The sequence below is a fragment of the Dasypus novemcinctus genome, chromosome 3 (genome assembly GCF_030445035.2).
Source record: "Dasypus novemcinctus isolate mDasNov1 chromosome 3, mDasNov1.1.hap2, whole genome shotgun sequence".
NCBI lineage: Eukaryota > Metazoa > Chordata > Mammalia > Cingulata > Dasypodidae > Dasypus > Dasypus novemcinctus.
The window spans coordinates 175,233,996-175,261,102 of NC_080675.1; positions in this window are offsets into that span (position 1 = coordinate 175,233,996).

A 27,107-nucleotide genomic window follows, 5' to 3' on the forward strand; every position below is an offset into this window, starting at 1 on the left:
ATATACAGTATTTCCCCAGATCCACCATAAAACCCTTTCCCTTCCACAGCAATAATCTTTTAACTTATTCATATCATATTTCCTGAAACTGATGTACAGATTCCAACACTATAGTTTTCAAACAAGGTGACATTTGTGCTTACTATGTGGTCCATATTTTAGGCTGTACAGTTTTCTAAATTTTTTAGTTATTCTATGTTTTGTCTTATGGTTTTCATTATTAGTCTGTCGTCCCCTATATGTTTTTGGTGTAATATTAGCTGTTTTATATTCATCCTCGTGTACTCTCACATAACTCCTCTTTTGCCCCCTTATTTACCTTTGTTCCATCCATTGCACATCCATTTTCCCCTCCCCTTAGGGCCCACAACGCCTGCCAATCTAATGCCCTGGGAGCCGTCCTTTCTCACGAGAGATACAGTTCTCTCTATTCGACGGCATTAGTCTTCCCCAGGATATGGGTCCACCCCACCCAATGGTAGAACCCACCTTGGCAAAATGAGCCTTCAGCTATTCCCTCCGGAGTCCGTCCCGCATCAGACCATACCCCCTGAGCGTCCTAACCAGGTAACCCTCCTACTTGTACTTTGATACGTTTTACTCAACATTTAGTTCTCAATGAACTTCTGACACTCTCCCATGTTTGTATGTTGTCCCTCCCTCCCACCTATTTCTTGGACCATATTACCCCTCTTCCCATCCCCAGCCCCCCTCAAACCCAGAAAACCCCACCCGAAGGTAACCCCTTACCCCCATTTTGTCCCTTCTTTGTGCTCATACTTACCCCCAGCTCATCACAGATTCCACCCCTGCAGACATTAACTCACATCCTTCCTCCACCCCCCGATTTCCAGTAAGCCACTTTTCCAGACTCTAGCTCTCTGAGGCAGGCTTATTTATTCTGACATTTATGTTGCACCAGTTTTCATGGCAGATTTAAGATGCATTCCTTGCTTATACCAAATCCCTTCTCATTTCTCTCAACTCCTTTCCCATTATTTCCCAACTCCCTTTTCATTTAACAACATCTCTGCAAAATCACTTCACTGCTGTAAATCTGAGATGTATACCTGCCGTATTGCAAATGTCCCAGATGGGTCACCTGCCCTTGCCTGTCCCACACCCCCGACTCCTCCACTCTGTAAAACTACCTATAATTCTTGATTAGTTATATTTTTCAGCTAGACTTGTTCAAAGTTGGGTGGTGCGAATCCAGTTCTTAACTGGAGAGTGTGAGTTCAGGTAGATATTTTTGAATGGTATTTATTGCTTTTTTGTTGTTTATTAATAGTATGCTCTTACACTTCTGTAGGAAGAAAATTGGGAAATAATAACATAGGGAATAAAAGCCATTTTCAACCTCACCTTCTAGAAATAATTGTCTTGGCACTTATGTAATTCTGAGTCAATATTCTATGTGTATATAGTTATTTCTATGTGTATATATATTTTTGTATATGCTGTAGCATCATCAAATATCCTTATATACAAAACTTGGTGACTATATATTTTTATTTTCATAGGTTAAATTTCTGTAAGTGGAACTTGGAAATCAAATGATATGATTTTCTCCTTGAGTACAGATATATTTTGCCAAGAAAGGCAATGTGGGGGGTGAAAATTTTTCCTACATCTTTCCCTGCACTGAGCATTATAATTTTTAAAAATTCTACTTTGAGGGAAGCAGATGTGGCTCAAGTGATAAGACCTCCGCCTACCATGCGGAAGGACCCGGATTTGATTCCTCGGGCCTCCTGCTGAAAAATAAGAAGAGAAAGCATGCTTGCACGGTGAGCCAGTGCCCACACAGTGAGTCAAGTGCCTGCGTGGTGAGCCGAGTGCCTGAGCAGCAAGCTGAGTGCCTGCTCCATGAGCTAGTGCCTGCGCAAGTAAGTCATGCAGCAAGATAACAACGCAACAAAAGAGAGACAAAGGGGAGAGTCAAGGTGAAATGCAGCAGAGACCAGGAACTGAGGTGGCGCAAATGACAGGGAACCTCTCTCCACATCAGAGGTCCCCAGAATGGAATCTTGGTGAATCCTAGAGGAGAAAGGTGAGAAGAGAAGACAAAAAGAGAAACAGATACATACAGAAGATCACACAGCAAATGGACACAGACAGCAAAAGCAGCAGGGCAGAGGAGGGGGAGGGAAAGAAAAAAAGTAAACACAAATAAATATTTTTTTTTAAATTCTACTTTGAGAGGTGAAAATGGTTTATCATTGTTTCAGTTTACATTTATTTGAATTCTAGTGCCACGGGACATGAAATATTTTTTGCCATTTTTTGCAAATTATCAGTATATGCCCTTTGTCAAAATTTTAATTGTAGTTTTGCTATTTTGTAGCTGATGAGAGTTCCTCATACGTTAATGATATTAACTTACTATCACATAAGCTGCAATATCTGTTCCCAGGTTTTCATTTACTTTTCAATTTTGTTGATGTATAATAATGAACAAGTTTGGAGTTTGAATGGAATCAAAAACACCTTTTCCTTTCTTAAATGTTCTATATCTTGTGTGTTTAGAATGTCTTGCTCACCATGAAAGCAGGTAAAATTTTTGCTAATGCTTTCTTATTTTTGCATTTTATTTCTTTTTTTTTCACATTTTTTTTTCCTGTTTAATAGTTTGCACTTTATTTAAGTGTAAGGTTTGAGGTAAGGAATATAATTCTCTTTCCTGACTAAATATTTAGCCAATTTTCCCAGCACCATTTACAAAATAATCCTTTTACATCTATCTTATATTAAATTCTTATCTCTACTTGTGATTATTTTAAGCCATTGCTTTTATTAAGGCAGTACAATATTGCTTTTAGTACTTTTAATGTATAGCAAGCTCCCCTCTTACTTTTAGCTATTCTTTTGAGGCTTTTCTTTCAAATGCACTTCAAAATCATTTTATCAAGATGATTTTTCTTCCTCCCTGCAATAAACCCTGGGCGACTCTTTAGATTGGAAAAAGAAATTTGAATCCATAAATTAATCATTCCCCAGCCCCACTTCTTTGTCTTTGTTCATTCATTCTGGGATTTTTATACTGTGTTATGGCTTCTAAAGGAATAGTTTTTCACTGTATTTCTTTGTTTTAGAATAATATTTACATTTGTACACTGTATTTAGGATTTCTTTTTATTTTTTAGGTATAGCAAGAAGATACTTTCTAAAGCTATTTCTGTTTCTTGTTAGATATTTTTCAAAATTATTCCCTTCCTTTTGACTGCTCTTTCTTCTTTTCATAATATAAAGCTGAAAAATTTCTTAAGCTTCATGAAGCCATTTATGTAACACTAATCCTTAAGCAGATTTGTCAGAGTTCCTGAGATGTGGCCCTTCCAGTTTTGAAACTGGAAGAGCCCTGGGAAAACCAGGATGAATTGGTCATCCTATTAAGTGAGGAGAGGCTGGTCCATCCAAACCTGGTCCCTCCCACTTCTTCCCCCTCCCCTCTGTGTCCGTGTTCCTGTGAATGGATCACGTTTAGATATTCATATACCATTCCTAATGGCTAGAAAACCAATGAAAACATCTGTCAGGTGGGGCTAAAATGGTGACTTTCCCCCTCATCTGGGCAGAATTTCTTTTATTCTCTTGTTGCAGTGTTCTGCAGCTCCTTGCCTGCACAGGCTAAACCGATGCCATGCCTTGCTCACTACTGCCGCAGGGCCTTTGCACTTGCTGATTCCTTTGTCTCGCCTGATCACCCCCAGATGAACAGCTCCCTCCCTCCCGACATCTCAATCCTCTCTCAAAACTCCCTTCCTCAGAGGTCTTCATTGACCCCGTCATCCAACCTTAGGCTGCGTTGTTGTTTCTTCATGATACTTGTGGTCTGTCTCCTCCACCATCTTGCAGCCTCCGCAAGGGCAGAACGTGGCCGGGTGTGGTGTTCCCTGTACATCCAACGCTTCCTGCAAAGCCTGCCCTGGGGGAGGCCCGGCCCCAATCGGTCAATGTGTGAATGCACACGTGTGGGGGTTTCTATCCTGTGACGTCTGTGTGTACTGTCCTCAGCTGCCTGTCTCTTCTCTGTGCTGCTACTATGGACAGGAGTGTAATTTTTCCTACTCTTTTCGGTACAAATGGTAACTTTTGGTTTGGGTCCAAGGTGCACATGGGGTCTCTCCTGGGCAGAAGCCTGCACAGCTCTGAAGTTTCTAGATGACACTTTTAAGCATCTCAGGGGCATTTCTGTTTTAACTATTTCACCTCTAGTATCATGTGGCTTTGGTTATGTTTAGGATGTTATTTCCTTCCGTTTTCCGGTTTGCACTTAATATCTTCAGGGGAGCAGGGATCGGACAGCTTCTGCGGGCCCCTCTCATTGCTCCACTGTCCCCCGGGGTACAGCTGAAATGTGCCTCGTTCCTTCCCTGGGCTGGACTCTGACAGCTCCCGCAGCTCACGGACAAAAGTTCATATAAAACGGAACATGCTGGGAAAACCTCGGGCCTGGGAAACAGATTAAAGACAATCATAGGAAAATACGCCAGTGAAACAGGAAAATAATCGGTTTAGGATGACTTTCAGAGCTGCCTACCTTGCCAGTGGCTGAGAGGAGAACGCTCTCTGCAGTTGATCATTTGTCTCCCTGGTCAGGGAAAGAGCCCGCAGAGCTCTGTGAAAAGAGTTCCCTGAGCAACGTGCTCTATCGGTCCTGGTGAAACGGATCTTTGTGGAATAAAAAGGACCCCCAAACCTCAATCCGGTCCCCATGCAGACAGGGCACACGGAGGTGCTGGTTGAGAATAATTCTTGGAAAGCAATTTTATTTTCATCTCAAAATGGATGGAAGTGAGCTATGGAAACTTTGGAGGAAATACAGAAAATTATCTGAAGCAAAGCAATTTGGCTCACTTCCTTTGGGAAGAGGTTTTCGTTCTAAAACATTTATTGAAAAGCCGTCAACAGCAACGTGGGTTTCCATAGAGCTCTGAGACGCTCACAGCGCTTCTCAAATTTTAATTTTTTCAAACTTTATAGGCTTTCCCTCAGCTTTTGATTAAGAAACAGAAGTTCTCATTTAGAATCCTTTCGTAAGCCACAGGAGTACCCCTAACACAGAAACTTAAATGAGGAGGGGGTGATAGATCTGAGCCAGGCGCTTCCCTCCCACACCTTCTGGGCCCCCCAGGCCCGTGGACAGAAGCTTCAAGCACCTGGCTAGGCATCGAGGTGACTCTGGTATGGATGTGGAAACTCAGGTGCCCAGATTCCCTCTGCAAGATCTGATAGTTCTATTGAATTGCATCGCTTCTCTGTCTCTATTACTCTCTCCCTTTCTCCCTCGCCTGTGTGTATTTTCTTAAGCTTTCTCATGTTTACTTGATTTTAACTCTACTCCTGCAGATGGATCTGTAGCTGAGAACAGTCAGCAGCATTCACAAAAGTTTGCACTGAAAAGGGAAACCGTGTCACAAAACCACAAAATCAGAATGAGGAGAACAGAAGAACGAAGAGTGGCCTGCCGGGGGCGGGTGGGGGGGTACTGGGCTGCCTGGGGGGGGTGCTCCATTCGGAGCTTGGGCCTTCTGATTGTCCTCACTGGGACTTTCGGTACCTTTGCCAATATGCAGAGGTGACCATCAGCAACTCTTTAAACTGGCGACACCACCGTTTTCCAAACGCGATGGGGCTACGGCCAAGACGGTCTCAGGAACGGGATAATAAAAATCCATCCCTGTACCTTCTCATCCTCCAGTCCCCCACCACACCATAATGCAATATAGTATTCTGTTCTGCGAATACATCAACATGTATTTATCCATGCTACTGTTAACGAACATTTGGGATTTCATTTCCTTTCTGTTCACATATATATATAGGAAGGTAGGTATGTATGTGTAAGAGACCACTTATTTCAGATAACTTGAGTCACCTAAGTGTATTTAGGGGAAAAAGGTACTTAAAATTTCATGCTAAAATAGGATTAAAAATGGCATACAAGGCTCACCAAAAGATTTGCATAAATCATAGCAGCAGTATTTGCAATAGACCCAGCCTGGAAAGCACCCAAATGTCCATTAACTATAAGATGAATAACTAAGCTGTGCTATATTCACAGAATTAAATAAATACTACACAGCAACAAGAACGAACACACATGCAACTGTATAGGTGGATCTTAAAAAATATTGCCATGCCAAAGAAGTCAGACTAAAGAGTGTTGACCGTGTGATTCGATTTATGGGTGGGTCACGCGCTGACGTCGTTGACCTCTGGTGCAGAGTTCGGGACGGTGGTTCCGCTCTGGGGGTGGAGAGGGCATCAGGCAAGGCGCACGGAGGTGGGGGCTGAAGAGCCGGCGGGCGCTGCTCCCCGGGCTGGGTTCTGGCCGTATGGGGCTGCATGGTTTATGAAAATTCATCAGGCTGAACATGCATGATTTGTGCACTTTTTCTTTCCATAGGTTATACTTGAATAAAATTCCGAAAAGAAACTAGTTCGGGGAGGCTGAGAGAAAGGAAAACCCTTTTCTTTGCAGCTGTCTCCTGGTGGGGTCCTTGATTCTCTGACTCCAGGTCCACCTTCCCTTTTCCTCACCCCTTGACTCCACTGCTCTGGAAGAAAATCCCATCTCCCCATTCCCCCTGCCCCACTCCCAGCCTCAGCCCCTCTTCCACACTAAGCCCCTGGGGCGCAGTAGTCCACAGCCCAGCATTGCCCAGAGAGGGCTCTGCATTCTAGAGGGCGGCCCAGCACGTAGGGACCTCGGTCTGGGCCCCACCGCTTCAAATGTGGCTCCTGTGGAAGGCTCCCTGTCTGTGAGGTGTGCATTCACTCACTCGCCCTCCCTCCTGCCACACACACATATCACCCGGGGACCAGGAAGCCGGAGCAGCTCTACAGTCTAGACCCGCAGTAAGGAAAGCACGGCAAAGCCTTCTTCTAAGGGCAGCTACCGTGCAAGTACTTCATCTCCCTGCAGCGAGAGCTTCTGCGCCGCGTCGGTCGTCCTCCCGCAGCGGCTCGGAGTGCGGGCCTGGGCGCGGGGCAGCCCTTGGCTGCTGCGGGCTTCCCGGCCGCTCTCTGAAGCGGGCGTGCCAGGCTGCCACGCGGAGCGGGTGGCTGAGGCTGAGCACCCCGCAGGAGTCTGGCCCCCAGAAGGCGCCTGCGTTTAGCAGTGGTGGTCGTTGGAGGCCTCGCCCGGCGCGGGGCTGCAGCGCAGGCGTCCCGGAAACGCCCCTGGGCTGCGCAGAGCGAGGGCGGAGCAACTGCTGGGGCAGGACTTCCTCTCTCTCCAGACACCTTTTCGGAAAAGAGCGCCAGGGACGCGTGTTCTACTCTGTCTGGAGCAAACCCTGTGAGTGTCTGCCCTCCACTCACTTGTTAAAGCAAACCCCATGAGTGTCTGCCCTCCACTTACACACTGGAGTAAACCCCGTGAGTGTCTGCCCTCCACTTACACACTGGAGTAAACCCCGTGAGTGTCTGCCCTCCACTTACACATTGAAGCAAACCCTGTGTGTGTCTGCCCTCCACTTACACACTGGAGCAAACCCCATGAGTGTCTGCCCTCCACTTACACACTGGAGCAAACCCCGTGAGTGTCTGCCCTCCACTTACACATTGAAGCAAACCCTGTGAGTGTCTGCCCTCCACTTACACACTGGAGCAAACCCCATGAGTGTCTGCCCTCCACTTACACACTGGAGTAAACCCCGTGAGTGTCTGCCCTCCACTTACACATTGAAGGAAACCCTGTGAGTGTCTGCCCTCCACTTACACACTGGAGCAAACCCCGTGAGTGTCTGCCCTCCACTTACACACTGGAGTAAACCCCGTGAGTGTCTGCCCTCCACTTACACATTGAAGGAAACCCTGTGAGTGTCTGCCCTCCACTTACACACTGGAGCAAACCCCATGAGTGTCTGCCCTCCACTTACACAGTGGAGCAAATCCTATGGATGCCTGTACTCCACTTACACATTGGAGCAAACCCTATGAGTGTCTGCCCTCCACTTACACACTGGAGTAAACCCCGTGAGTATCTGCCCTCCACTTACACATTGAAGCAAACCCTATGAGTGTCTGCCCTCCACTTACACGTTGGCGCAAACCCTATGAGTATCTTCCCTCCACTCACACGTTGGAGCAAACCCTATGAGTATCTTCCCTCCACTCACATGTTGGAGCAAACCCCATGAGTATCTGTTCTCCACTCATGTGTCTTTTCTGATTTACTTTCAGTACGTGATGTGAGGAATGATATGGCAGGCCTGATTAATGCTTAAGGAGTCAAAGAATCTTTGGGGCTGTGCATTTCTGCTACAAAGGCAGGCATGGGTCCTTTGGCACGGGCTGCTCCCTGCCCATTGGGTGCTCTGAATGGCCTCACTCCACGCAGGCCTTGCTTCTCACCAGCTGCCCTCTCCAGAGCTTCCAGTGCCAAGCCTGCAGCTCACTTGGGGCAACTGCTGTCCTCTCTGGGGTGGTACAAGGTGAGGCCTAACACAGCCTCTCCATTGGCGGGTGTCTAGTGGGGTGCAGAGTGTCTAGATGGTTTGGCTTCATTGCTCCAAGTCAGCCATGTGGGATGGGGGTTGGGTAGGAGGAGTGGGGGTCGGTGGAGTATTTTTTTTCTTTTTTTTATTGGAGTAAAATACACATAACATAAAATTCACCATTTTAACAATGTTAAAGTATACTTCTCAGTTATTTAAGTCTGCTCACAATGCTGTGCAACCGCAATTGGTCGCTAGGTCCAGAACATTTTCATTACCCAAAAGGAAGTCCTCTACCTGTTAAACAGTCGCTTCCCATTCCTTGTTTCTCCCAGCCCCTGGCAATCACTGATCTGCCCAAATACTTTCATGCCCCCTAGAATTAAATGTCAAGCAATTTCCCCATCTGGATTCTTTGGGTCTTTTGATAACTGTTCCGTTTTAGGAGTCCTGGGATCCCCGAAGGTGAGTCTTAGCTGCGTTCCCAAGAAGCCCTGAATATGCCTCCTTTCCCCACTGAGGAGAGTTCTCCAGGTCCAGAGGGAGACGTAGCCAGAAGTTTCACACTGGCCCAGATCCTGGTCACCCTGTTCCAAAATTCTGTTTTTTCAGAGCAAGGACCTGTGGAGGTGAGAATGGAATTTTAGATGATTCCAGGAAAACCAGGGCCATCCTCCTGGGAGCTCTTGGAGCCAGGGCTCTCAGTACCCCTGCCAGCCTCAAAGTCACGGGCTATCCTCTCTCAGGGTCCAGAGAGCTGGCTCCATGCTAGTGCAGTGGTCTAAATGGTGACCCCCAAAAGATACATCCTCACCCTAAGCCCCAGAACCTGTGAATACTACCTTATATGGCAAAAGATATGATGGAACTAAGAATCTTGAGAGGAAGAGCTTATCCTGGGTTGTCTAGGTGGACCTTAAATTCAACCACATGTATCCATATAAGAGAGAGGCAGAGGGAGTTTTGAGACAGACACACAAAGGAGAAGACAGCAAAAAGAGGAGGCAATGTGAAAATAGAGCAGAAATTGGAATGAGGTGGCTGCACACCAAGAAATGCTCGTAGGCAACAGAAGTTGGAAGAGGCTCTTCCACTATGTGGATTTCAGACTTCTGGTCTCCAGAACTGAGAGAATACATTTCTGTTGTTTTATGCCCCTCCATTTTGTGGCTATTTGATAAAGCAGCTATAGGAAAAGCCATAGGGATATGGTGGATTTTTTCAACTGCAGTAGGGTAGCTCCCTATTGCCACCTGTATTAGTTTCTTCTTGCTGATGTAACAAATTGGCTTAAAGCAATACAAATTTATTATCTTGTATTTGAGATCATGAGTCCAGAATGAGTCTTACGGGCAAAAATTAAGGTGTTAGCAAAGCTGTGTTCCTCCTGAGACTTCTAGGAGGAAATCTGAGTTCCTGCATTTTCAGCTTTTAGAGGCTGCCCACATGCCTTGGCTCAGGGCCACTCAAACTCTGCTCCTGCTCTGACTCTAACCCTCCTGTGTTTCCCCTTTAAGGACCCTGGTGATTACATTGGGTCTATGTGGGTAAAGGGGATGATATCCCTTCTCAAGATCTTTAAGTGAAGCACATCTCTGAAGTAGCTTTTACAACAGAGGGTAACATATTTGCAGGTTCCTAAGATTAGGGTGTGGACATTACTGGGGACCCATTATTCAGCCCACCTCCCCACCCTTGCTTTGAGATCTTGGGCAACCAAATTTCACCTTTTCTTTCACTCATAAGAAGCATTGCAAGCTCTTATATGAGCCAGGATTCAGTTATAGTAAACAGAATCAACTCTAGCTGGTTTAAGTGGAATGAATTCTATCTGCTGGTAGTTAATGGCTTACAGAATATTAGAAGAGCTGAAGTTAGAGACTGAAGCCTGAGCGTCCAGGGAGGATCCCTGAACCACCCTGCAGACCTGGGCTGCCGAGGAACTGCTGTTTCTGCTGTGACTGAACGCCACCGTTCCACTTCCTTCTCCAGCACCTGACTGGTTCTGCTACAATCCCCCTTGCAAAAGTGGATGCCCCCTCGTCCTCCCACCTACTCACCTCTCAGTGTCTCTCCTTTTTGACTTGGTTTCCAAAACAAGTCTTGCCCTTGTGTAACACCCTTGGTGGGACGTAACATCTGGATTCCCAAGGGTGTATGGGACTTGAGGTTTTAGCCTTCTAGCCTCTGCAGTCCAGGAAAACACATTAAGGGGGTTGCAATGAATGGGGAGCAAGCTCAACCCAGTGCCGGTCAGAGGGGCCCATCAGACACCAGGGGATTGCATATTTAAGAGCCCTTGTCATCTCCAGGTTGCAACAGCGTCACTGCAAGGAATCCCGAGGCCCCTGGCCAGTCTTCTGGAACTTTTTGGAACTTAAGACCATAGCCCAGGTATGGGTTTAGAACTCCCCAGGAAATTGGAATCAGGCTGTCAACTAGCCCACCCACCCAGGAAATAAGACATGCCCCTCACCCATTCACCTCCTCGACTACCCAGATCCAGACACCTGCCCCTCCCTCGTCAGGACACCGTCTTGGCATCTGCCATGCCTCGGGCTGCTCATCAACTCAGTTCTCACAATTCACTTTCTAAAAACAGTTTTATTTAGGTATATCATTCATACATGAACATATATACACAATAAGTGTATAGTATAAGTTGTGAACTTACAAAACAAACATGCACAACATCATATAGGGGTCTCATATGTCAACCCACCGCCAACACCTGGCATTGATGTAAGACATTTGTTACAAATTTTCAAAGAATATCATCAAAATCTTACAACTAACCATAGTCCATATATTACATTTGGTGTATTTTCCCCCCAACCCATCTTATTACTATTTTTAAAAAAATATTTTTATTGAAGTTTATCATTCATAGATGAACATGCATAAATAGTAAGTGTACAGTAAAGTTTGTGAACTTACAAAATAAACATACATAACATCACACAGGGGCCCATATATCACCCTTTCACCAACACTTGGTATTGTTTTGAAATATTTGTTACAAACTATGAAACTATGCAAGAGCATCATCAAAACATTACTACCAAATATAGTCCTTATCTTACATTTGGTGTATTTTTCCCCCAACCTACTCTATTTTTTAAAAATATATTTTTATTACAGAGGTTGTAATAAAACTGTGTTATTCAGTCCCTAGATTATTCTTTAGCTTTCTTTCAATTGACAGTTACTTCTTCAGACTACCTTTTTCAGTCACAATCCCATTTATAAATCAGCTGCTACTCACTATAATGTGTTACCATCAACTCTATTCATTTCCACACTTTTACAGTCAAGTTAATTAAAACTTCTATACATTAAACATCAGCAGTTCTTCTCAACCTTCCTCTTATCTCCTATAACCTATACTATAAGTTTTAACTCCATGTGTTTGTTCTTGTATTTAGTTCATATTAGTGAGACCATGCAACATTTGTCCTTTTGTGTCTAGCTTACTTCACTTAGTATAATGTCTTCAAGATTCATCCATGTTATCCCAATTTCATTTCTTCTTACTGCAGCATAGTGTTCCATTATATGTATATACTATGCTTTGTTTATCCATTCATTGGTTGATGGACACTTGGGTTGTTTCCATCTTTTGTTAATTGTGAATAATGCCACCATGAACATTGGTGTGCAGTTGTCTGTTTGTGTCATAGCTTTTAGTTCTCCTGAGTATATTCCTAGTGGAGGAATTGCTGGATCACATGGCAGTTCTATACTTAGCTTTCTAAGGAACTGCCAAACTGTGTTCTACAGGGGCTGCACCATTTTACAATCCCACCAACAGTGAAGGAGTGTTCCTATTTCTCTATATCCTCTCCAGCACTTACTGTTGTCTGTTTTTTTAAATAATGGCCATTCTATGTGGTGTTAGATGATATCACAGTGTTGTTTTGATTTGCATTTCCTTAATAGTTAGTGATATGGAACATTTTTTCATGTGCTTTTTGGCCATTTATATTTCCTCTTTGGAGAAATGTCTATTTAAAGTTTTGCCCATTTTAAAATTGGATTGCTTGCTCTTTTATTGTTGAGTGTATCATCTCTTTGTATAGAATGGAAATCAAAGCCTTATTAGATATGTGGTTTCCAAATATTTTCCCCCATTGAGTGGGCTGCCTTTTCACCTTCTTGATGAAGTCTTTCGAATCACAGAAGTGTTTAAGTTTGAGGAGGTCACATTTATCCATGTTTTCTTCCATTGCTTGTGCATTCAGTGTAAGGTTTAAGAATCCACAAACCTACTATGAAATTTTGAAGATGTTTCCCTACATTTTCTTCTAGGAGCTTTATGGTACTTGCTTTTATATTTAGGCCTTTGATCCACTTTGAGTTAATCTTTGTGTAAGGTGTGAGATAGGGGTCTTCTTTCCACTATGGATATCCAGTTCTCCCAGCACCAATTGCTGAATAGACTGTCCTGTCCCAGCTGGGCAGGTTTGACAGGCTTGTCAAAAATCACTTGGCTGTAGATGTAACGGTCTATTTCTGAACTATCAGTTCAGTTTCATTGGTCTGTGTGTCTATCTTTATGCCAAAACCATGCTGTTTTCACCACTGTAGCTTGGTAATATGATTTAAAGTCTGGGAGTGACAGTTCTCCAACTCTGCTTTTCCTTTTTAAGATGTTTCTGATTATTCGGGGCCTCTTGTCCTTCCAAATAAATTTGATAATTGTGTTTTCCATTTGTTTAAAAATGTTGGTGCAGTTTTATTGGGATTGCATTGAATCTGTATATTAGTTTGGGTAGAAATGACATCTTAATGATATTTAGTCATCCAATCCATGAGCATGGAATGTTCTTCCAGTTATTTAGGTCTTTTTAAATTTCTTTTAGCAGTGCATTATAGTTTTCTGAATAAGTGCTTTATGTCCTTGGTTAAGTTTGTTCCTAAATATTTGATTCTTTTAGTTGCTTTTGTAAATGGAAATTTTTTACTGACTGCCTCCTGAGATTGCACATTACTATTGTATAGAAACACTACTGATTTTTGCATATTGATCTTGTATCCTGAAACTCTACTGATATTGTTTATTAGTTCTAGCAGCTTTGTTGTAGATTTTTAGGAAGTTTCTAGATACAGGATCATATAATCTGTGAATAGTGAAAGTTTTACTTCTTCTTTTCTGATTTGTATGCCTTTTATTCCTTTTTCTTGCCTAGTTGCTCTAGCTAGAACCTCTAGCATTATATTGAACAACAATGGTGACAACGGGCATCCTTTTCTTGTCCCTGATCTCAACAGGAAAGCTTTCAAACTTTCACTGTTGAGTACAGTGTTAGCTGTTTGTTTATTCTTTTCTTTATCTGTTCTTTTGTATGTTTGCTTTTGGAGGCCATGTCTTCAAACTCACCAATCCTTTCTTCTGCCTCCTCAAATCTGCTGTTATATGCCTCAAGTGTATTTTTAATTTATTTACTGCACCTTTCATTCCCATAAGATCTGCTATTTTTCTATGTATGCTTTCAAATCCTTCTTTGTACTCCCCCAGTGCCTTCTTTTTTTCCCCCTAAGATTTATTTTATTCATTTCTCTCCCCTTCCCCACCATTATCTGCTCTCTGTATCCATTTCCTGTGTGTTCTTCTGTGTCAGCTTGCATTCTTGTCATGCGGCACTGGGAAACTGTGTTGCTTTTTTGGTTCTATCATCTTGTTATGTCATCTCTCCATGTGTACAGCACCACTCCTGGGTGGGTAGCTCTCCTTGTGCATGGGTACCCCTGTGTGGCAGGGCACTCCTTGTGTGTGGCAGCACTGCATGTGGGCCAGCTCACCACATGGGTCAGGAGGCCCTGGGTATCGAACCCTGGACCCTCCATATAGAAGGCAGACACTCTATCAGTTGAGCCACAACTGCTTCCCCCAGTGTCTTCTTAATATCCTTAAACTTTTTAGCCATCTCTTTGAATTTATTAAGGAGATTTGTTTGAACATTTATGATTAATTGTCTCAACTCCTGTATGTCATCTGGAGGCTTATCTTATTCCTTTAACTGGGCCATATCTTCCTGTTTATTAGGATGGATTGTAATTTTTTGTTGGTGTCTTGGCATCTGGTTTACTGACATTTATTCTTGGTGCAGTTTCTCTTTTTAGTTTAAATATATATTTAGTTTAAATATATATTAAATAAATATTATATATTAAATATAAATTAGTTTAGGGCTTTTATGCCGTTTCTCCCTTGCTGGTTGTGTAGTAGGAGCTGAGGAGGTAGTTTGTGCTGCAAGCTGTGGAGGTTGAAGCTACCTGTGTTGTTCCAGGGACTGATGAAGCTTCTCCCACCTTTCTCCTTTGCCAGGGGCAGGGGCAGAGCCACAGCTGTGTGTAATAATCCAAGTCATGCAGGTCAAGACCATCTGTAGTTGCCCATAGAGACTAATGAAGATTTACACCCCTTACTCCTCTCCCTAGAGCGGTGGATGGAGCTGCAGGTGTGGGCAGCAGTCTATGCTGTGTGGGGCCAAAATGATAACAATAACCCAGATAGATTGATGTAGCACTGGCTTCACCCTCCTTGCCAGAGGGATGGACCCTCTGGAGTACATAACAATCTAGTTCGTGTGGGCCAAATGTTCCTGCAGGTGTCCTGAGAGGCGAGGGATTACTGTCCCTTCTACCCTTTAGGTAATGGGTATGGAACCACCAATGCCCAACAGTTCAATCTGTGTGGGCCAAAGGTGCCTGCTGTTGCCTGAAGAGGCTGGGGAACCACTAGACCCTTCCTATCCTGTTGGGTGGTGGGGATGGAACCACAGGCTCCCAACAGTTCAATGCATGTAGGCTGAGAATACCTGCCATTGTCTGGAGAGGCTGAGGATATAGCAGCCCCCTCCTATCCTCCTGGGGGGTGGGTGAGGGATCCACAGGTACCCAACAGTCCAGGCTGTGCAGACCAAAAGTGCCTGCTATTACCCAGAAAGACTGAGGGAAACGTAGCTCCCCTTCTACCTTACTTGAGGGCAGGGGTGGAGTCACAGGTATCTGACTATTAAGTCAGAACCTGCAGTTACCCAGAGAGGCTGAGAAAACACAGCTTCCCTCTTATCTTATTGGGGTGTGGGGATGGAGCCCCAGGTGTCTGACTATTCAGTCTGTCCCAGTTGAATATACCTGCTGTTACCCAGAGAGGCTGGCACAGGTTCCCCCAGCTTCCTGCCTGCTGGAGGTGGGGCTGGAGCCTTGGCTAGGGCTGCAGTCTGATCTGGATGGAAAGAAGCCGGTCCCTACCAGCACTGGGAATTTCAGTCCACCTGCTTGCCCTCGAGCCAGTTAAAGTGGTGGCTACTAACCTCCTTCTGACTTGGGCAGGCTCAGACTTCAGCTGTTCTTGGGATTATACTTTAGCCCGCCGAATTTACTCATCAGTAGCCAAAGTTGGTGCCCAACTGTCTCTTCCTCCCCTGTTTTGGGGAATGAAGCATTCGATTCCAGCTGTGGAAGAGCTCCTGAGGCAGCTTGTGCCTCCAGTAGAGGATGGGCACCAGCCTATGTGGCTTGGAGTGCTCTACTTACCAATCTTCTCTGCAGAGGGGCAGTCTCCTCCTTCCATTCCTTCGAGGATGTTGAGGATGCTCTTCTGGTCTCCTGGAGCCCCCAAACAGGTGCTTTAGGTAGCTCTGGGTGGTTACTAACTGCCCTGGAGCAGGTGCTAACTCTTGGAGCTCCTTACTCTGCCACCATCTTGCAGGTTTTCTCCTTAATTCATTTTTTGCAACAATACTTTAGGACATTGTTTTCACATGTGTGCATTTAAGACTGCAGGTTCCTGAAAGCCAGAGTCATTGATTTCATTTCTTTTGTTTCCTTTGGTGCTCTACTTCTATTTATGAAATGGGTACTTCAACCCAATCAGAGGCTCATTGTTCCCCAAACAAAGCCCTGACTCTTCTGTATCTCCCTCTTTGCTTTCCCTTCCACCTCTGCTTCCTTCAGAACGTAGCACAAGCTCCACATTCTTGGGGAAACATTCCCTTTCCCCCTCCAGCAGTTATATTTCCTGAACTTTTTCTGTTCACCATTTGTGGGATGTATACTTTCATTCACGTATTCTAACTGCTGCCTCTTGTCTGTTGTTGCAATGTTCACAGAGACAAACACAGTGGTCAGTTCATAGAGTTCAATAAATACGTATTGTATCACTTAAACTCTTTGAGATGCTTCCTTTTTGGAAAAATAGAGATGAGGATGGTACCCAAAGATAGCAGAAATATTTAGAGGGCCTGCTATGAATGAAAAAGATGTCTACCAGGAAGCTAGAGATATATTATGAAAGAAGAGACACCTTGGCCATTCTGTGCACGTTATTGCTTGCACAACTGTTTGCACCTCCCCTCGGGCAAATGCCTGGCAGTCTCACCATAGGCGATATGGAGGGATGGTCAGAGTCGCCTGTCCTGGGAAGAGGTTTGCCTTCCAGGCTTCTCTCTCCAGACGCTGCACGGGAGCTGGTAACTCTGTTCTCTGTTCCTTTATTACTCCAGTTGGGAAAATTATTAAAGACCTCAGGTAGTTGACTTCTGTGCTTCTTTCTGTTAGACAAAGGGTCATGTGAGTAAATTGACTTTGCTTTTTCTGGCCCAGCGTATGCAGAAAACCTCTCTTCCTGGCCAACTTGGCAGGTGTTCTGGAACAGAAGTCCTGGCTGATATATTACAAATAATAAAACTTCTCAGGGGACAGTGTTGCCAATTGGCTCCTACCCTGGTTGGTTCTCTATAGAAGGATGTCTGCTCTACGGGCAAGAGATCTGGCGAGGGATCCTGTGTCAGCTACACACCTACGGCAGAACTGAAAAGCTACAGAAGCTATTCTTTGCAGCAACAATTTCCCTATTACTTCCTCCTTTCACCTTCCCTTCCATTCACCACTTACCTTGAGCCCCCCAAGTAAAGAGCTAAAAATGGACTTTTCCAGTACAGTGGGTGACAACAATTAGTTGCATTGGATAGATACTTTCTTATCATTCTTGTTAGTAGGAACTCCCCTGAGCGTGTCGGGAAGGGGAATCTTTGGCATTTCTACCCTCCTTGCTGTCACCTTGCTGGAGCCCAAGGTGACCCACAGATGTCTGCTACTTCACACTGTGGAGTCATCCTAAGGGTGACAGGCAGGAGAATCACCCCTGCCCACTTCCAGTGGTGAAAGTGACTGGTGCACATGAAGCTGTCATAGACAGAATAAGTCTCTCAAAGACGTCCACATCCTAATCTCTGGAATGTTCCTTACATGGCAAAAGGGACTCTGCAGATGTGATTAAGGCTATGGACACTGAGATGAGGAGATTATTTTTGATTATTCAGGTATGCCCAATGTGGTGAAAGAGGGAAGTAGGAGAGTCAGAGAAGAGGTGAGGACAGAAGCAGAGGTCAGAGTGATGTGGGTCAGGAGCCAAAAATTTGGGTATCCTCTAGAAGCTGGCAAAGGTAAGAACACAGATTGTCCCCTAGAGTCTCCAGAAGAAATCCAGCCCTGCTGACACCCTGATTTTGGCCCATGAGGCCAATTTTGGACTCCGGAACATGAAGATAATACATTTGTGTTGTTTTTAGCGCTCTGTTTGTGGTAATTTGTTACAGCCCTCTTGGACAATTGCTACTTTCTGCTAGCAGAAGAGCTAATGATCACTGGCCAGAAGCTGGAGGCAATGATTTTTACTGACTCTTGGAGGTTGCAGAAGAAGGGAGTCGTGGTTAGCATGACTGGATTTCCTGTTGCCAGCGTAAGGGAGGATCCACCAGCCTTGGAACACTGTAAGCTCTCGAGAAGGAATCTGTACAAAGAGCCCCTTCGCTCAATCCTCCATCGATATTCTAACCGAGGGCCAGTGTCCCTTCTGCTGCTGACTCTACCACGTGCAGCTCTCGTTCTCTGCGTCCACCTCCCCCCAATCTAATCAGATCTAATTCATAGGCTTAGTCCCGCATATACTCACATGCTGGCTATACCTGCCCATGCACCTCTTCCTGGGCCCAGCTCCATCGTGGTGGAACTTCTCTGTTGTTGAAAACTTTCCTTAGCTGCATTTGCTATCTTCTCAGGTCCACTGAACTTTCTCCAGCTGACTCTGATGAAGTTCTTATTCTTGCTAGCTACCCTGGCTTCTACAAGGAAGGGGAAGAGCTTGCCTCTTTTATGCTCTCCAGTGCCATATTTAGGTCATTGATCTGATGCACCATGATTTTGTGTTTACAGTTCCGGTCGCTCATTTTTTAAACTTTATTTTGAAAGAATTTTTAGGTTACAGAAAAGTTACTTCGAAAATATAGGGGATTCCCATATACCCTACTCCCTTACTATTCTCCCTATTATAACATCTTACACAAGTGCGGTACTTTTGTTACAACTGATGAACAAATATTAAAGCATTGCTCCTAACCATGGTCAGTAGTTTACATTATGGTTTACACTGTGCACCATACAATTTCATTTGTTTTGACAAAATGTATAATGGCCTGGGTCTGTCATTGCAATATCCTGCAGAACAATTCCAATGCCCTGAAAATCCCCTACATGCCACCTATTCTTCCTTCTCCCTCCCCTCAGAACTTCTGGGGGCCACTGTCTTTATATCAATGTTAAGTTCTTCCATTACTACAATACTAATAATTCTACTTTGGTCCATAGTTGCATTCCCCCCTTTATGTTTGTTCATTCCTCAATCTTGAGGATTTGGGGATGGTGATGCTTCAGGCCGAGAGGGAGCTTAGATCTTTTGGGGCAGATGGAAGGAACTGTCTTGCTTGCAGTTATAGATACTCTGCTTTTTGGGTTGCATGTTGTCCATCATCAGCATTTTGTTCATTGTTCTGTGTGAGTCAATGAACTGGAAATTAGGTGTTGACTGCAAATGGTGAAATTCAGGGTTAACTGGCTTATGAACAGATTTATATGTCTGGGACATATATTTAATGGGTATAGCGATAATTGCAAGTTCAAATAAAAGGGGTGGAAGCTTCTTGTGTAGGGAAATTATAAATAAGCCTAATTCTCTTAGAGTGGGGAAAAAGATTATCATATATTCCAAGGAAAGGCCCATTGACAGGGTGCTGATTTCATGGGGCTGTATGCCTTTTCCTTCTTTTGGTCAAGGTCTTTTTCCAAATACATTGCTTGTTGGCACTTGGGAATGATCCCTTACTGCCAGCGAAGATCAGACCCAGGAGTCTTGTCTCAGGCGGGGGGCAGGTAGTGAGTTTATTTGCTTGAGTTTGTCTTAGAGAGGCCACATTTGAGTGACAAGGAGGTTTTCAGGCAGTAGATATTAGGCTAAGCTTAAGTTTTGCAAGAAAAAGTTTCATAAGTGCAAGCATTAATATCAAAGGCTTGGCGTGTTCATCTGTTTTCTTTTATTAGGCACTGCCTATGTACTCTAGAGAGTTTTGCCACTCTTTTAGTGAACATAGTGGGACTTCCCAGGATGGGAATTTAGTATTTTGTCGGTTACTGTGTGAACTTCCACGCATTGAGACAGTACCCTTGTGACCACACAAACTCAGTCAAATTCTATATAGGCATGCTCCAGGTGCACCCTTCTCCCCCAAGTCCACCCCCACCAACACCCTGTACCAGTGACCCTCCCCTGCCATAGTTGCCAAAAGAACACTCCCACAATTGTCTTCTCAACCACTGTCCTCTACCTCCTCAGAGGTCACCTGTTCCTTCCTCCAGCCCTCCCCCAGCTCTATGGATAGCCCCCCACCCCCCAACCCTGCCCACACTCACACTCCAGCATCATCACCCCCCCCTTCATATCGCTGCCCCGCCCTCACCCCCATCCACTGCCAAACCTGCCCCATCCGCCTGATCACAGATTCTACCCAGCCTGAGCATCGGCTCACCACCCTCTATGTGCTTCTTTTTTTTTTTTTGAGTTTCTTTCCCAAACAAATCAATTTTATCGATACATATTAATAAAGCATACAATTCATCCAAATTGTACAATCAGTGGTATTTGGTATAATCACACAGTTGTGTGTTCATCACTCAAATCATTATTAGAGCAATTTCATCATTTCAATAATAATAATAATAGTAAACAAAAAACAAAGAGGAAAATTCCTCACCTATCAATCTCTGTTTCCCCTGCTGTCTATAACTGCTGTTTTTGGCTACTGAACAATTATTTGTTTATTAAGCAGGGTTATTGGTATATATTCACATACCATATGATCTATCCAAAGCATATAATCAATGGCTTTTAGTATAATCACAATGCTGTACATTCATCATCTCAAAAATTTTAGAACAATTCTATTACTCCAAAAAGATAGACTCCACACCCCTTAGCAGTCCTTCCCCAGCCCTATATAACCACTAATGTACTTTCATCTTATAAATTGATTTATATTTACATTTTATATAAATGGAATCATACAATATGTAGTACTCTGTGTCTGGTCTCCTTTACTTAGTATAATGTGGCTTTTTTGTCTAATATTAATGTTTTCTAGTATTAACCTACATTTGTTCAACTTCAAAGAAAAATGGTCTTATATATATAATTTTACCCATATTCACATTTCAAAAAATATATTTATATTTCATATAATATATTTAGTTCATAATAGTGCAATCACATAGTATTTGCCCTTTTGTGTCCGACTTGCATCACTCAATGTCCTCCAGGTTCATCCATGTTGTCACATTTCGCAACTTCATTTCTTCTTACCACTACATAATATTCCATTGTGCATATACTCCACAATTTTTTCATCCACACTTGATTTTTATTGCCTGGTAAGCTATCTTCCAGACTCTAGCTCTGTGAGTCTGCTTAATACCCTTAGTTCACATCAGTGAGATCATGCATATTTATCCTTTCGTGACTGGCTTGTTTCACTCAACATAAGGTCTTTGAGATTCATCCATGTTGTCACAGGTGTCAGTGCTTCATTCCTCTTAAACTGAGTAATATTTCATCATATGTTTATACCACATTTTGTTTATCTGTTCATTCATTGATGGACACTTGGGTTGCTTCCATCTTTTGGCAAGTGTGACTAGTACCACAATGAACATTGGTGTGCATATATCGGTTCACATTCCTGCTTTCAAGCCTTCAAGGTATATTCTTAGCAGTGGGATTGCTGGATCATATGGCAATTCTATACTTAGCTTCCCAAAGAACCGCCAAGCCATCCACCACAGTTTTTTCTCCCATTGGCGCTTCCACCTCTTACCACTTGCTGGGATCAACTTTTGATGGCTTTGATACAGCCCGTGGCACATAGTCTTTCTTGCTCTATTGCCAGGGAACCTATGGACTTTCTTTTTTTTAAAGATTTATTTATTTATTTATTTGTCCCCCACCCCCCCATCGTCTGCTCTCTGTGTCCATTCGCTGTGTGTTCTTCTGTGTCCACTTGCATTCTTGTCAGCAGCACTGGGAGTCTGTGTCTCTTTTTCGTTGCATCATCTTGTGTCAGCTCTCTCTGTGTGTGCTGCGCCACTCCTGGGCAGCTCTCCTTACAGGGCGCATTCCTTGTGCATGGGGCACTCCTATGCGGGGGACACCCCTGTGTGGCACGGCCCTTCTTGCATGCATCAGCACTGCGCGTGGGCCAGCTCACCGCACGCGTCTGTATGACACATCCTCGATTATATTTCTTCCAAGGCTAGTTCCCTTGCATCCTCTTCTACCTTTTGCCTACTTTTTTCTCTTCTTTATCACTGATCATTTTTCCCCTAGGCCTTTCTAGGCACCTCCCCAGGGTTAGCTACAGAGTGGGTATGTCAGGCATGCTTTAAAAAGACATAAACCATATCAGTTATGTTAACAGAGATACTTTAATATAAAAAATTGTTTTATTAGGCATTAAGGAACTGCAACGGCCAAAAGAAAATATGAGTATATGAAGAAGTAGCAACTGCAGGATGTACCTACCTCTAGGACAGGATGGGGAAAAGTTGAAATGACCTCTGGCTTGAAACTCAGACTTCTGTGAAGGGAGCACTGCTTGGCTTAGTGTGCGGGAGACAGTGTTTCTCAACTTGGAAGAAGGTCTCTTGGTGCTGAGACCCTAACTTCTGAGGAGGGGCCCCTGGCCAGCTGGAGCTGGGGTCCTGAGGGTGTGCAAGGAGGCTGGTTCTGCAAGCAAGCTTTGGAAAAACTGCAAGCTAGATACAAGTGTTTCTATGGGAACAAAGTGCAGCTGCTGCAGGGAAGTACCAAGCCTGGGATACCACTGTCAGGAAAAGGGAGTAGTGCATCCCTTCTCTCTTTTAGGGTTGCCATGTTGAAGAAATAAAAATGCTGGACTTCCCATTACATTTCTGATAAACAATGAATAATCTTTTAGTTAAGAATATCCCGGACATTATTTGGGATATACTTACACTAAAAAATTATTCATTATCTGAAATTCAAATTAACTGGGTGTTCTACACTTTATCTGGTGAGCCCACCCCCTCCTCCAGCCGTCCAGTCTCCTTCCAGTACCACCAGTTGCCAGACCTAACAGAAAGCAGCTTTCAGAGCAGAAAGAAATGTGGTTTGCAGAGCACCCACTCCAAAATCACAAAGACATGTATAGAGGGGTGGGTTTGGGGTAGAGAGGAAACTTCTGAATAGCTGGCACTGTGAGTTATTGCTTCATCAACCCTTTCTTCCCCCCAAATCCTTTAGGTGCTTAGTCGATTGCGCTTAATCATATGAAAACAGATTCTAGTGTGGTTATTCATCGTTTGTGGAAATTCCAAAGAGTCCAGAAATTTCCCGACACTGCCAGTCAATGGGAGAGAGTAAAATGAAGAGGGCACTGCGCCTTGTCATTCAGAGTCCTGGTCCCAGACTCAGCCGTCACCGGGTGCCTGGAGACATCACCTTCTGGCCCTCATCCCCCCACAGCTGTGCTTCTGGAGGTGCCCACGTGCTCCTCTCTGCTTCTCGCCTTTAATAGGCCTGCGTGAAAGGGCGGCGGTGGACGACGGGAAGGCGGGGAGCACGGGCCCAGCCGGTGGGCCTTAGTGCTCCTCAGGGAAGGGCATCAATGCCTCTGCGTTTATTTCCTGTGCTGAAAAAGAAATGACTTGTTTACGCCATTGCAGAACGGATGCCATTCTTTGAGCAGATTTCTATGGCTGGGTTCGCAGGTCTTGGCAGTTCTATTGCTTTTCCAGCAGCTGCACTGCGTCCCCCTGGAAGTAGGGCTCGGTGGGAGCAGAGCCAAGACGTGTGGGTCACTGGGCCCAGTGGCTTCCTGCAACCTCCTCCTTTCTCCATGTCAAGATCTTTCCTTTCTAGGCTGGCCTTGAAGGGCCGGCCCGACCTGACCTCCACTCACGTTGGCCAACTCTGACTTCCTTTCAGTGCTAGCCCCTGCCTCCCCATACCAGCCCAGAAGGAAAACTCATTTTTACCCAGACATGAGATGCTCATTGTTAAGAAATATACACTTAGAGGATGACTGTATTTCTCTAATAACAGACGAATTTCAGTAGACACCAAAAACCCTCAGATCACCAAGAGAATTCCCCCCTGAGATATTACCAACATGATTTTTATTTTGCAAGTTGGAAATAACTTCAAGGTTTCCTTTTTGATTGTTGAAGTAGCGCATGTTTATTGTAGAAAGTTCAGAAAAAATACAGAATAAAACTAAAATTACGAAAATCCTCCACCCAGAGAAAGTCACTCTTTACACTTTGGAATATAGTTTTCCTGATATTCTACCAAGTACACACACACACATACATACACATTTTGTTGTTATTTTTTATAAAAATAGCGTGTTACTCATGCTAGCTAAGGTCTACAGAAGCAAGAGATTAACTCTGACTTCTCAAGGGCTTACCAAAACAAAGACTTATTCCTAGTTTATGGTATTTCCCCCCCACTGGCAGCAGGGTCTCTGTTCTCCAGAGCCTTTCGGTGAACCAGGCTCAGGAGGTTCCACAGCATTATGGCTGCACTGGATCAGGTGAGGCAGCAGAAGAGGAGAGACCAGAGAATCAGGTATGGGCTTTTTACTTCCTCAGTCCAGAAATGAAAAGCCACTCCTGTTCATATTTCATTGGCTAGAACTGGTTACACGGTCCCTCCCAACTTCAAAGAAACTGAGAAGTATGTTCTTCTGCATGCCCAGAGGAGAACCAGGACCACATATTGGTAAATGCTAGTAATATTTTCTATGCTTGGATTTATACCGTACGTATTAATCTATACACTTCTGATTTTAGCTAATAATTTGTTACCAGTACCTTTTACTAGATATCATTTATTTGGTGGCATAGTATTCCACTGGAAGGCCACACCTACTTTTATCTAAATATTCCTTATTAATGATATTATAAGGTTGTTTTAATTTTTCTCTAATGAAAACAATAGTTTGAAGAACATTTTTATACATAGTCTTTGCACATTTGTCCAATAATTTTCCTAATGTAAATTTTCCAAAATGAAATTTCCTGATCAAAGCGTGTGTATGTTTTTAAAATTTTGGGTATCGTATTAGTCAGTCAAAAGGGTGCTGATGCAAAGTACCAGAAATCTGTTGGTTTTTATAAAGGGTATTTATTTGGGGTAGAAGCTTATAGTCACAAGGCCCTGAAGAGTCCAACTCAAGATTACTTCCTTACCAAACTGTTGTGTTGAAGCAAGATGGCGGGCAACAACTGTGAGGATTCAGCCTTCCTCTTCCCTCTTAAGGCTCTGTGATCCCAGCTTCTTCCAATCTCATCTGTAGGCTGGCATATGGCTCATCTCTCTCCCTTGAGCTCATTTCTTTCCAGGCTCAGCTGCTCTGGTCCCTTCACAAGGTCAGCTCTAGACTACTAGGCTCATCTCTCTTCCTGGGGCCTCTGCCATGTCTGATTCTGCATCTAACCCATTACCATTTTTGTTTTGGTTGAAATATATAAAGAATATATAGCCCCAAAGAGATAGGTAGTTGGGAAAAGGACGTGTATTTTGTAGCACCACAACTCAACAAGTGGTAGTTTCTTAAAGGTTGGTTGCAGTGTGGCATCTGAAACTATATCAATGAACTTTTTTGTACCCTGTTACACTAAAATCCATTGGTTTATCTTTAACTCATGATTTTGTAACATCCATTGATGATTTGGAAAATATTGCTCCACCAAGTTATGCAGATTTCCCAAATATAGACATTTTATTATAAAAATAAAAAATTCATTAATATCATTACTGATATCGTCAGAATGCACCATCACCATGTTTTCTTTAACTAACTTTTCATGAAGTAAGCCTCTTGAAATATCTACTGTAGAAGTCTTCCCATTATTGCACATAACTTTTCCAGCCAATGCATGATGATAACTTACCTCATAAAATGCTTCACTAACTTTACATTTCAAGTTTGAAAAGTTGTAGCCAACAATTTTTGACTTTCAAAGAGCTCATCAATCCTATGTGTAAATATTCAGTTAGTTTAAACTCTGAATGATAGGTCTCGAAATGATGCAGTGAATTTACTAGCATAGAATGCTATTTGAAAATATTTTTGTTGCATAAGGTACAATATGGTAAATTATTAACATCTATAAAGCCAAGAGAACAGGCATTTTTGTCATATTTTTCTTTCCTATTTACCATTTTTTCCTAAGTTTTTTTGTACAGATTCTTCCCTTTCATGAGCCAGAGAATTCTCTGGTATGTATCTTTCATCCTTTTCAATGTCTTTAGACTTAGATGGTGCACCGGTGGGTTGAGAAAGCTAGTCTTCTAATCTCCTTTAAGCTAATGATCTGTCCATAAATATATGAATAATGGAAGAGGACTGTGGGAAGATAGGAAAGTAGAGAGGTCTGGGACTCAGTCCTTCCACCCAAACAACTATTAAACAGGCAGGAACTGTCTGAAACAAATAGTTTGAATCTCCAGAGTCCAGAAGAACACTGTACAGCATCCAGGGAAGAAGAGTGGGAAGAAGAGGCTGATAAATTATGGTAAAAAACAGTAAATTGCTCTCTCCATGTAGTGGCTGCTGATGCCCATCCCTATTTCTCACAGCAGGCTGCTGTGGGGTCCAGCCCCTGGCAAGCTTGCTGGTGACAGAAAGGAATATAAAAATACACTTCCCCAAAAAGAGGACATGGGTGAATGGATAATCACTAATTGTGGCATTTGATTAGCAAATTCAGATTGCTGGGGGTACAGAAGGATGATGTTGTTTTAAGCCACCATGGAGAAAAGTGAATGTAGCTATTGTTTCAACCCATCCTGGTGGGGCCATGGTGGTAGGAACTTAGAGATGCTTCATTTCCGAAAGGCTGTAGGGAGTGGTTAGCTGAAGGGCTGCATTTGCTGGGTAGGCCAGGAAAGCTCATCTTTGAAGAACCATCAGATAAACTCTTGGCATCCTTCTGATGCCCTCTCCAGGACACAGTGGAGCCAGACTGTACCCCATTCACTGGTCTCTGATCCTGTTTTGGCTGGGAAGGACTGACTTGGGAAAGTCCTCTCCATTGTGCTTCATCCAGAATTTACCATCCAGGCAAAAGCAGCTTGAAACAATAAAAAAAAATGTAAACACTATAGAGGCAGACAGTCTGGAATCAAGTCCTGCCACCTTCAAACTCCCAGGAGAGGGAGGTCTGTCTCCTGGGAAACAAAGAAGACAACCAAACTCCTGTAAACAAAGGAACTTCAAAATAACTAACAAGCAAAAGCCT